This window comes from Carcharhinus amblyrhynchos, unplaced genomic scaffold (assembly GCF_965287045.1).
Source record: "Carcharhinus amblyrhynchos unplaced genomic scaffold, sCarAmb.v2.hapA scaffold_899, whole genome shotgun sequence".
In the NCBI taxonomy this organism is placed as follows: Eukaryota; Metazoa; Chordata; class Chondrichthyes; order Carcharhiniformes; family Carcharhinidae; genus Carcharhinus; species Carcharhinus amblyrhynchos.
Window position 1 is genome coordinate 42,501 of NW_027650639.1, and position 12,798 is coordinate 55,298.

Sequence of the window (12,798 nt, forward strand, 5' to 3'; positions counted from 1 at the left end):
ACCTGCGCGCTTACTTTCAGTGACTGATGCACGAGGACTCCAAGGTCTCGCTGAGTATCCGCCTCTCTCAATTTACACCCATTCCAGTAATAATCTGTCTTCCTATTATTGCTCCCAAAGTGGATAACCTCACATTTATCCACATTATACTGCATCTGCCATGCAGATACCCACACACTCAGCCTGTCCAAATCACACTGAAGCATCTCTGAATCCTCCTCACAGCTCACCCTCCCACCCAGTTTGGCAGTGAGAGGTGGAGGGTGGGGGGTGCTGGTGGAATGGGGTCTGCCAACAGTGATAGAGACTGAGCTCCGATATGTGTCTGGTTCTCCCTGAGCCCACAATGGGACATGAACAGCAGTGTGTGTCTGACCGTGTGAACACGTCCCCAATCGGAGGAACAGAAAATCAGAGGGAAAGCCTCTGGCGAAAAACTGCAGCAGGCGACGGTGCAGAGGGACCTCGGGGTCCTTGTGCATGAGTCGCAAAAACCCAGCTTGCAGGTGCAGCAGGTGGTCAGGAAGGCGAATGGGATGCTGGCCTTCATAGCGAGGGGGATTGAATATAAAAGTAGGGAGGTCTTGCTGCAGCTGTATAGGGCATTGGTGGGGCCGCAGCTGGAGTACTGTGTGCAGTTTTGGGCGCCACACCTGCGCAAGGATATTTTGGCCCTGGAGGGAGTGCAGAGGAGGTTTACTAGGCTGATACCGGAGTTGAGGGGATTGAGCTATGAGGAGAGGCTGAATAAACTAGGCTTGTACTCGTTAGAGTTTAGAAGAATGAGGGGAGATCTCATTGAGACGTATAAGATGATGAATGGGATGGATAGGATAGAGGTGGAGAGACTCTTCCCGCTCAAAAAAGACAGTAGGACTAGGGGGCACAGCCTCAAGATAAAGGGGGGGCGGTTTAGAACGGAGTTGAGGAGGAACTTCTTCACTCAAAGGGTGGTGAATCTCTGGAATTCTCTGCCCGTTGAAGTGGTGGAGGCTGCCTCGCTAAATATTTTTAAGAAGCGGGTTGATGGGTTTTTGATAAGAGAAGGGATTGAGGGTTATGGGGAGAGGGCGGGAAAGTGGAACTGAGCCACGACAGATCAGCCATGATCTTATTGAATGGCGGGTCAGGCTCGAAGGGCTAGATGGCCTACTCCTGCTCCTATTTCTTATGTTCTTAAGCCAACTTACACAGGCAACGTCATCATAATCCTCGAATCCTGTCGAGCACATCTCCGAACCCGTATCGATTAACAGGGTCTGTTTGGTCATCACATTCACCAAATCATCCGAATAATCATTTAATTCCAACTGAGTAACACAGGGGCTAACAACACACAACAGGTTAGATACAGAGTAAAGCTCCTACACTGTCCCCCATCAAACACTCCCAGGACAGGTACAGCACGGGGTTAGATACAGAGTAAAGCTCCCTCTGCACTGTCCCCCATCAAACACTCCCAGCACAGGGTTAGATACAGAGTAAAGCTCCCTCTACACTGTCCCCCATCAAACACTCCCAGCACGGGGTTAGATACAGAGTAAAGCTCCCTCTACACTGTCCCCCCATCAAACACTCCCAGGACAGGTACAGCACGGGGTTAGATACAGAGTAAAGCTCCCTCTACACTGTCCCCCCATCAAACACTCCCAGCACAGGGTTAGATACAGAGTAAAGCTCCCTCTACACTGTCCCCCCATCAAACACTCCCAGGACAGGTACAGCATGGGGTTAGATACAGAGTAAAGCTCCCTCTACACTGTCCCCCCATCAAACACTCCCAGGACAGGTACAGCACGGGGTTAGATACAGAGTAAAGCTCCCTCTACACTGTCCCCCCATCAAACACTCCCAGGACAGGTACAGCACGGGGTTAGATACAGAGTAAAGCTCCCTCTACACTGTCCCCCCATCAAACATTCCCAGGACAGGTGTAGCATGGGGTTAGATACAGAGTAAAGCTCCCTCTACACTGTCCCCCCATCAAACACTCCCAGCACAGGGTTAGATACAGAGTAAAGCTCCCTCTACACTGTCCCCCCATCAAACACTCCCAGGACAGGTACAGCACGGGGTTAGATACAGAGTAAAGCTCCCTCTGCACTGTCCCCCATCAAACACTCCCAGGACAGGTACAGCACGGGGTTAGATACAGAGTAAAGCTCCCTCTGCACTGTCCCCCATCAAACACTCCCAGGACAGGTACAGCACGGGGTTAGATACAGAGTAAAGCTCCCTCTACACTGTCCCCCATCAAACACTCCCAGGACAGGTACAGCATGGGGGTTAAGACTCACAGTTCTGACCTTGCTGATTTGTTTGTCTCTCCTCCTGAAATGAAAGAAAGGGTGAATCCAGTTTTGTTGAAACATTTTCGGAGCGGAGCAGGGTTTAGGGGGGAATGAGGGGGCGGGTGAGGATGTCGAGATGGTGCAATGTTGATGAGAGGAGGGAGGTGCGGAGGGAGGTGTGGAGGGAGGTGTGGAGGGAGGAGGGTGGACAAGCAGGTGGAGAAAAGGTTGTCGGAGTGAGACTGACTTCAGAACTGGAGAATATTCTAGAATCCGTTATCCAAGGATTTCACAGCAAAAGACTTGGAAAACAGTGGGATAATCAGACAAAATCAGCATGGATTTACAGAAGGGAAATTATGCTTTACGAATCCATTAGAATTCTTTGAGGATGTAACGAGTAGAGTTGCCCGAGGAGAACCAGTGGATGGGGTTTATTTACACTTTCAGAAGGCTTTCGACAAGGTCTCATGTAACAGACCACTGTGTAAAGTTAAAGCACATGGGATTGCGGGTAATGTCTCGAGCTGGACAGAAAGCTGGTTAGCAGATAGGAAGTGGGTATGCCGGCGTTGGACTGGCGTAAACACAGTAAAAAGTCTGACAACACCAGGTTTTAGTCCAACCTATTTATTTGATAATATTCACAAGCTTTCGGGGTTAGCCCCTTCGTCAGGTGAATGGAGAGTTCTGGCCTCAGACAGAGCATATAAAGCACAGACAGTTTACAGATTACTGATCAGAATGCGAATCCTTACACCTAACCTACTGTTCAAGACCTGAAGTGGTTGATAATGTGAGTGGTAGGAGCACTGATCACAGTTTAAAGAGATGTGTATTGTCTCCAGACAGTACAGTAAGTGAGGTTTTGCAAACCCAGCAAGTCACGGGGTTACAGATAGTGCGACATGAACCCAAGATCCCTGTTGAGACCGTCCTCATGTTATCACTCACATTATCAGCCACTTCAGGTCTTGAACAGCAGGTTAGGTGTAAGGATTTGCATTCTAATCAGTAATCTCTAAACTGTCTGTGCTTTATATGCTCTGTCTGAGGCCAGAACTCTCCATTCACCTGATGAAGGGACTAACCCCGAAGCTTGTGAGTATATTATCAAATAATAGGTTGGACTAAAACCTGGGTGTTGTCAGACTTTTTACTGTGTAGCAGATAGGAAGCAAAGAGTTGGCATAAATGGGTCTTTTTCTGATTGGCAGTCAGTGAGTAGTGGGATTCCGCAGGGATCTGTGCTGGGACTCCCAACTGTTCACAGTATAAATGATTTGGAAGAGGAAACTGAAGGTATTATCTTCAAATTGGAGATGATACAAAGTTGGGTGGGAGGGTGAGCTGTGAGGAGGATTCAGAGATGCTTCAGTGTGATTTGGACAGGCTGAGTGTGTGGGTATCTGCATGGCAGATGCAGTATAATGTGGATAAATGTGAGGTTATCCACTTTGGGAACAATAATAGGAAGACAGATTATTACTGGAATGGGTGTAAATTGAGAGAGGTGGATACTCAGCAAGACCTTGGAGTCCTCGTGCATCATCACTGAAAGTAAGCGTGCAGGTACAGCAGGCAGTAAAGAAGGGAAATGGTATGTTGGCCTTCACAGCGAGAGGATTTGAGAGATAGGGATAGGGATGTTTTGCTGCAATTGGATAGGGTGTTGGTGAGGCCACACCTGGAGTATTGTGTGTGGTTTTGGTCTCCTTATCTGAGGAAGGATGTCCCTTGTTATAGAGGAGCACAGCGAAGGTTTTCCAGGCTGATTCCTGGGATGGCAGGTCTGTCATATGAGGAGAGACTAAGTGGGTTAGGATTATATTCACTGGAGTTGAGAAGAGTGAGAGGGGATCTGATAGAAACTTATTAAAATTCACACAGGGTTAGACAGGGTAGATTCAGAAAGAATGTTCCCGATGGTGGGGAGAGTCCAGAACTAGGGGTCAGAGTTTGAGGATAAGGGGTAAACCTTTTAGAACTGAGGTGAGGAGAAATTTCTTCACCCAGAGGGTGGGGAATGTGTGGAATTCACTCCCACAGGAAGGAGCTGAGGAGAAAACGCTGTGAGATTTCAGGAAGAAATTAGATTTCACTCTTGGGCGAAAGGGATTGAGGGATATGGGGGGGAGGGGGAATCAGGATATTGGATTCGATGATCAGCCATGATTGTAATGAATGGTGGGGAAGGCTCAAAGGGCCAAATGGCCTCCTCCTGCTTCTCGAATCGATGTTTCTGTGAGGCTGGAGGTGAGGGGCAGAAGTTAGAGGGTTTGAGTTAGTGGGATAGAGGAGAAGTGAGGCTGGACCCTGAGGGCAGAGCTCATGATGAGGAGTTAACTTGAGGGTGAGTGAGTGAGTGAGTGAATACTGAGGGATTGGAGAGTGATAGTGAGGGTGAGTGATGAGAGGTTGGAAGGCGAGCAAGTGAGTGATGAGAGATTGGAGGGTGAATGAGTGAGTGATGAGGGATTGGAGGGCGAATGAGTGAGTGATGAGGGATTGGAGGGTGATAGTGAGAGTGAGTGATGAGGGTCGCTGATACCTGTCCCTCTGAGTCTCAGAGCGAGGATAATTCCCACATTGAGGAGGATGAGGAGCAGACAGAGGCTCAGAATAGGGAGCAAACGGGGAGAGAGAGAACAACTCCACCTAATGGGGGGACAGAGAGAGAGAGAGTTACAGAGACACAGCGGCACTCCCTCAGCACTGACCCTCCGACAGTGCGGCGCTCCCTCAGCACTGACCCTCTGACAGTGCGGCGCTCCCTCAGCACTGACCCTCTGACAGTGCGGCGCTCCCTCAGCACTGACCCTCTGACAGTGCGGCGCTCCCTCAGCACTGACCCTCTGACAGTGCGGCACTCCCTCAGCACTGACCCTCTGACAGTGCTGCACTCCCTCAGCACTGACCCTTCTCACCTGTTGTCAGTGCCGGTGTGTACGGTCCCTCCACTGGGTAATGTCCTCTGTTGTCTGTGGGTGAAAGTCACAAAATTACAGCTGGTCATCCTCACACACACTCATACCCCAACTTACGTATGTTCTCCCTCCCTGTCTCCCTCCCTGTCTCCCTCCCTGTCTCCCTCCCTCTCTGTCTCTCACGGGGACAGTCTGAGATTATGAATGGGAATTGGATGGGGGTTTGTGGGTGTGAAACTGGCAGTGATCGAGAGAGAGAGAGAGAGAGAGCGGGGGAAGGAAGGGACAGCCTGGATTGTCTGATCGACAGACAGCATTGACCCGATGGGCTGAATGGCCTCCCCCTGTGCAGCAGGTTTGGACTGCAGAGAGTTTCTGTGTTCTTTACCTGATGTGCTGACATTAAGCAGGTTTCCCGTGTCTGTGTAACCGCTGGTGCCCAGTGCATTGCGAGCACTGACAAGAAATTATACACAGTGTGAGATCGGAGTCCCGTTATTGTGAAACTCCTGGCCTGGGCTGGGTACACATCTCTGTACAGATCGCTCCCAGAATCCGCAGAAGTATACCTACAGGAATAAACAGTGCCACAACTCTCAGTATCTCATAGTGAGAGGCAAGATTCAAGACAGTTCCAGTCTCCGTATCCCTCGGTTAGACCCACACTGGGAGCACTGAGCACAGTTCCAGTCTCCATATCCCTCGGTTAGACCCACACTGGGAGCACTGAGCACAGTTCCAGTCTCCATATCCCTCGGTTAGACCCACACTCGGAGCACTGTGCACAGTTCTGGTCTCCATATCCCTCGGTTAGACCCACACTCGGAGCACCGTGCACAGTTCCAGTCTCCGTATCCCTCGGTTAGACCCACACTCGGAGCACCGTGCACAGTTCCAGTCTCCATATCCCTCGGTTAGACCCACACTCGGAGCACTGTGCACAGTTCCAGTCTCCATATCCCTCGGTTAGACCCACACTCGGAGCACCGTGCACAGTTCCAGTCTCCATATCCCTCGGTTAGACCCACACTCGGGGCACTGTGCACAGTTCCAGTCTCCATATCCCTCGGTTAGAGACCCACACTCGGAGCACTGTGCACAGTTCCAGTCTCCATATCCCTCGGTTAGACCCACACTCGGAGCACTGTGCACAGTTCCAGTCTCCATATCCCTCAGTTAGACCCACACTGGGAGCACCGTGCACAGTTCCAGTCTCCATAGCCCTCGGTTGGACCCACACTCGGAGCACTGTGCACAGTTCCGGTCTCCATATCCCTCGGTTAGACCCACACTCGGGGCACTGTGCACAGTTCCGGTCTCCATATCCCTCGGTTAGACCCACACTCGGGGCACTGTGCACAGTTCCAGTCTCCATATCCCCCTCGGTTAGACCCACACTCGGAGCGCCCTGCACCGAAACTACAGCCGCTCAGACAGAGATGAAAGTGTCCCTCACCTGATTTGGAAAGTCTGCTCTAACCCTCCGTTGAATCCCGGTTCCCCAGGACAGGGTGACAGAGTTGTGAGTTCTACTCAGCAGTGTGAGGGCTGTGGGAGGGTCAGGTCGGTCTGTGGGAATAGGAGACAGGAACGTGAAATTTACTCACTCCTTCCATTCATTCCCGGGCCCACGGGCTGGGCCAGTATTTATTACCCAGCCTGGGTCACCCACAGAGGGCAGACTCAGAATCACCCACACTGCTGTGTCTCCGGAGTCACGTGTAGGCCAGGCTGGGAAGGACGGCAGATTTCCTTCCCTAAAGGAACCGGGTGGGATTTTCCCCGACAGTGGGTCATCAGCAGATTCTTAATTCCAGAGAGATTTACTGAATTCACATTCCACCGTCTGCTGCAGCGGGATTCGAACCCGTGTACAGAGGGGGGGGCGTACACAGGGAGGGAGGGGGTGGGTGGGAGAGTTAGTGATGGGGGGGGGGTGTACGGGGAGGGAGGGTTAGTGATGAGGGGGGCGTGTACGGGGAGGGAGGGTTAGTGATGGGGGGGCGTGTACGGGGAGGGAGGGTTAGTGATGGGGGGTGTACGGGGAGGGAGGGTTAGCGATGGGGGTGTACGGGGAGGGGAGGGTTAGTGATGGGGGGGGGGTGTACGGGGAGGGAGGGTTATTGAATGGGGGGGGTGTACGGGGAGGGAGGGTTAGTGATGGGGGGGGTGTACGGGGAGGGAGGGTTGTGTGTACGGGGAGGGAGGGTAGCGTGATGTGGGGGTGTACGGGGAGGGAGGTTAGCGATGTGGGGGTGTACGGGGAGGGAGGGAGGTTAGTGATGGGGGGGGTACGGGGAGGGAGGGTTAGCGATGGGGGGGGTGTACGGGGACGGAGGGGGGTGGATGGGAGAGTCAGTATAATCCTGTGTTTTGAGCCTATGTTTTGCCCCTTATTCCGGACTCACTGATTCTTGCCGAGTTGGGTGTCGAACGTGTCCAGTCCCAGGGGGTTTTGGGCGGTGCAGGTGAAGGCTCCGTAATCGAGTGCCGAGCTGACGTTACGGATAACCAGCTGAGCTGTGTGGAGCGCTCCCTCGTGTCGAACTGTCTGTGAAACCTGAAAACAGAAACACAGTCAATATTCATGGTGTGTGGCGGGGGGGACATGGCTGATCCCACACTGCACACCCACCCCCAATATCCACATTCACCCTCCACTGGCTCCACTGACACAACACTCACCAAGGCAGCACCTTCCACACCCACCACCTCTACCATCTAGAAGGACAAGGGCAGCAGATACCTGGGAACACCCCCCACCTGGAATTCCCCTCCGAGTCACTCACCATCCCGACTGGGAATATATCGGCCGTTCCTTCACTGTCGCTGGGGTCAAAATCCTGGAACTCCCTCCCTAACAGCACTTGTGGGTGTACCTACACCTCAAGGACTGCAGCGGGTTCAAGATGGTGACCCACCCCCCCCCCTTCTCACGGGGGCAGTTAGGGATGAGGGGGTAAACACTGGGCCCACTCCCACTCCCCATCAAAACATTCCATAGACAAAATAAACTTCCCACAAAACTAATCTCACCGGGATTCAGATCCGGTCACTGTGGCTCCAGACAGCAATCCTATTCCACATTCTCCCATATCTCAATCCCGAATGGAGAAGGTTCCACATACCTGGGAATATTGGGATCCAGGGATACACCATTTTTCGCCCAGTGAAACTGCACATCAGGGATTCCCTCAGCTTTACAGGTGAGTGTTACTGTGGAGGAACCATCACCAATAACAGCGACTTACTCGAATCAACACCTTTCCGTAACACCGGCTTAACTGGAAAACATCCAAAACAGCCACAGCTCAGAGTCCTCTCTACACTGTCCCCCCATCAAACACTCCCAGGACAGGTACAGCACGGGTTAGAATACAGAGGTAAAGCTCCCTCTACACTGTCCCCCCCATCAAACACTCCCAGGACAACACTCCCAGGACAGGTACAGCACGGGGTTAGATACAGAGTAAAGCTCCCTCTACACTGTCCCCCATCAAACACTCCCAGGACAGGTACAGCACAGGGTTAGATACAGAGTAAAGCTCCCTCTACACTGTCCCCCCATCAAACACTCCCAGGACAGGTACAGCACGGGGTTAGATACAGAGTAAAGCTCCCTCTACACTGTCACCCATCAAACACTCCCAGGACAGGGACAGCACGGGGTTAGATACAGAGTAAAGCTCCGTCCAGTGGAGGTTCGGGTCACTCCGCAGACAGTCAGGTTGCTATCGCAGGGAGAACGGGTGTCCAGAGCTGAGGTCTGGAGAGTGACCATGAGGAGTGTCCCGGAGAGTGACGGATTGCTCCCACTCAGGTCTGAGGGACCCACACGTTCCGGAATCATCTCTCACTGTCAGCACTGGGATTATCTGGAATGGCCGGGAGTGAATGGAATTTGTTTGGAATGTCAAACGTTCCATTCTCTCTGAGAGCAAGTCCCTCAGGGAAGGGGCCGAACAAACCCCACCCAACCCCCTGACCCACCATCAAACCCCCCACCCCCTGCTCCACAGTGACTGCCCTCTTACATCGAACAATCAGCTCTGCTCTGGCCACCACAGCAGGGGGGATCCCATTATCAGCCGAGCATTCATAACGTCCAGCATCCCCTCGCGTGGCTCCTCCAATCAGGAGTTTTGTCGTCTCGTTCAGGAAGACCTGGTCGTCCAGAGTCACCCTCCTCCCCTCACCCTGTATGGGGCAGACAACAGCCAGGGGGGTTAGCAGTCATCATCAAATACCCAGCAACAATGGCCTCCTCCTGTTCCTGTGTAACAGGCTCGAGGGGCTGAATGGCCTCCTGTTCCTGTGTAACAGGCCGAGGGGCTGAATGGCCTCCTCCTGTTCCTGTGTAACAGGCTCGAGGGGCTGAATGGCCTCCTGTTCCTGTGTAACAGGCTCGAGGGCTGAATGGCCTCCTCCTGTTCCTGTGTAACAGGCTCGAGGGGCTGAATGGCCTCCTGTTCCTGTGTAACAGGCTCGAGGGGCTGAGACTGGGACATTGTGAAAAGTGATGGGTGTGTCACACTTACGGTCCATGCCCACTTCACCATGTTGCTTATCACAGGATTGGCATCTGCCGCACAAATTAACTCAACAGATTCTCCAAGGTCCACCTCGGCTGGATCAGTGAGACGGGAAATCCGAGGGGAATCTGAGGAGCAGAACGAGAATTCAGTATCAGCACCAATTCACCCTCCACATCACAACCAACACACACACCCTGCTTGTAATATACAGTCCCCATCAAACACTCCCAGGACAGGTACAGCACGGGGTTAGATACAGAGTAAAGCTCCCTCTACACTGTCCCCCATCAAACACTGCCAGGACAGGAACAGCACGGGGTTAGATACAGAGTAAAAATCTCCTCCCCTCTGCTCAGTCGCTCACTCACATTTCACGTCTAGTTTCAGGTCTCTCTGGCTCTCTCCTTCCTGGTTTCCCACATGGAGCCTGTAGAGCCCGGCATCATGGCGGCTGAGATTCCAGATCTCTAACGAACCATCTGATCTGAGATGATGGCGAGTGGGCCCATCTAAAAGGAGCAGAATAATCCCAGTGAGACGGCGATACAACACGCCAGGTCCCGAACTGAACCTCCATACTGCCACCTGGCCACAATAGTCCAGAACTCTGTCAGAATGTGCAGTGACAGTATGGGGCACTCAGAGACCATTCCAAATGGTTCCTCTGTCTCTCTCCGCATCAACAGTTGAGAGCGGGGGATTGGGTAATGGGAGGGAGAGACGAAACCCAAACCGAACCAATATCTATCAGCAGGTTGGCACAGTGCTTAGCTCTGCTGCCTCACAGCAGCATATACATAAGAACATAAGAAATAGGAGCAGGAGTAGGCCATCTAGCCCTTCGAGCCTGCCCCGCCATTCAATAAGATCATGGCTGATCTGAAGTGGATCAGTTCCACTTTCCCGCCCTCTCCCCATAACCCTTAATTCCCTTGTCTATCAGAAACCTACCTACCCGTGACTTAAATATATTTAGCGAGGTAGCCTCCACCACTTCAACGGGCAGAGAATTCCAGAGATTCACCACCCTTTGAGTGAAGAAGTTCCTCCTCAACTCCATTCTAAACCGCCCCCCCTTTATCTTGAGGCTGTGCCCCCTAGTCCTACTGTCCTTTCTAAGCGGGAAGAATCTCTCCACCTCTATCCTATCCATCCCATTCATCATCTTATACGTCTCAATGAGATCTCCCCTCATTCTTCTAAACTCTAATGAGTACAAGCCTAGTTTATTCAGCCTCTCCTCATAGCTCAACCCCCTCAACTCCGGTATCAGCCTAGTAAACCTCCTCTGCACACCCTCCAAGGCCAAAATATCCTTGCGTAAGTACGGCGCCCAAAACTGCACACAGTACTCCAGCTGTGGCCTCACCAATGCCCTATACAGCTGCAGCAAGACCTCCCTACTTTTATATTCAATCCCCCTCGCTATGAAGGCCAGCATCCCATTCGCCTTCCTGACCACCTGCTGCACCTGCAAGCTGGGTTTTTGCGACTCGTGCACAAGGACCCCGAGGTCCCTCTGCACCATCGCCTGCTGCAGTTTTTCGCCACGTAAGTGATAATCCTTCCTACCATTATTCCTACCAAAGTGGACCACCTCACACTTGCCCACATTAAATTCCATTTGCCATTTCCTGGCCCATTCACCCAGCCTATCTAGATCCTTCTGTAGACTCTCCACACCCTCCGCACAATTTGCCTTTCCTCCAATCTTGGTGTCATCAGCAAATTTTGACACCCTACACTCGGTTCCCTCCTCCAGGTCATCTGTATAAATGGTAAATAGCTGAGGCCCCAGCACCGACCCCTGGGGCACTCCACTAGTCACCAACCGCCAATCCGAATAGCACCCATTGACCCCCACTCTCTGCCTCCTATTTGACAACCAGTCCTCTATCCACGCTAACACCCTACCCCCAACTCCATGTCCCCTGACCTTCTGCAATAACCTCTTGTGAGGTACCTTGTCAAACGCCTTCTGAAAATCAAGAAAGACCACATCCACCGGCTCTCCTCTATCCACCGTCCTAGACACATCCTCATAGAACTCCAGTTAATTATAATATACACAGGGGCTGCTATTCTCTATAATATACACAGGGGCTGCTATTCTCTATAATATACACAGGGGCTGCTATTCTCTATAATATACACAGGGACTGCTATTCTCTATAATATCACAGGGGCTGCTATTCTCTATAATATACACAGGGACTGCTATTCTCTATAATATACACAGGGGCTGCTATTCTCTATAATATACACAGGGACTGCTATTCTCTATAATATACACAGGGGCTGCTATTCTCTATAATATACACAGGGGCTGCTATTCTCTATAATATACACAGGGGCTGCTATTCTCTATAATATACACAGGGGCTGCTATTCTCTATAATATACACAGGGCTGCTATTCTCTGTAATATACACAGGGGCTGCTATTCTCTATAATATACACAGGGACTGCTATTCTCTGTAATATACACAGGGACTGCTATTCTCTATAATATACACAGGGACTGTTATTCTCTATAATATACACAGGGGCTGCTATTCTCTATAATATACACAGGGACTGCTATTCTCTATAATATACACAGGGGCTGCTATTCTCTACAATATACACAGGGCTGCTATTCTCTATAATATACACAGGGGCTGCTATTCTCTATAATATACACAGGGCTGCTATTCTCTATAATATACACAGGGACTGTTATTCTCTATAATATACACAGGGACTGTTATTCTCTATAATATACACAGGGACTGCTATTCTCTATAATATACACAGGGACTGTTATTCTCTATAATATACACAGGGACTGTTATTCTCTATAATATACACAGGGACTGCTATTCTCTGTAATATACACAGGGACTGCTATTCTCTATAATATACACAGGGACTGTTATTCTCTATAATATACACAGGGACTGTTATTCTCTATAATATACACAGGGACTGCTATTCTCTATAATATACACAGGGACTGTTATTCTCTATAATATACACAGGGACTGCTATTCTCTGTAATATACA

At 51.0% G+C, this 12,798-nt stretch overlaps 1 long non-coding RNA gene across 1 annotated transcript; it reads right to left on the bottom strand.

Moving 5' to 3' along the window:
• Positions 1 to 1,201: 1,201 nt before the first annotated feature.
• LOC145340284 (uncharacterized) lies at positions 1,202 to 4,951 on the bottom strand. The gene is made up of 3 exons (XR_013886230.1): positions 4,843 to 4,951; positions 2,307 to 2,331; positions 1,202 to 1,326 (listed from the first exon to the last, which is right to left on the bottom strand). It is a non-coding gene; the product is annotated as an uncharacterized LOC145340284 (long non-coding RNA).
• Positions 4,952 to 12,798: the final 7,847 nt, after the last annotated feature.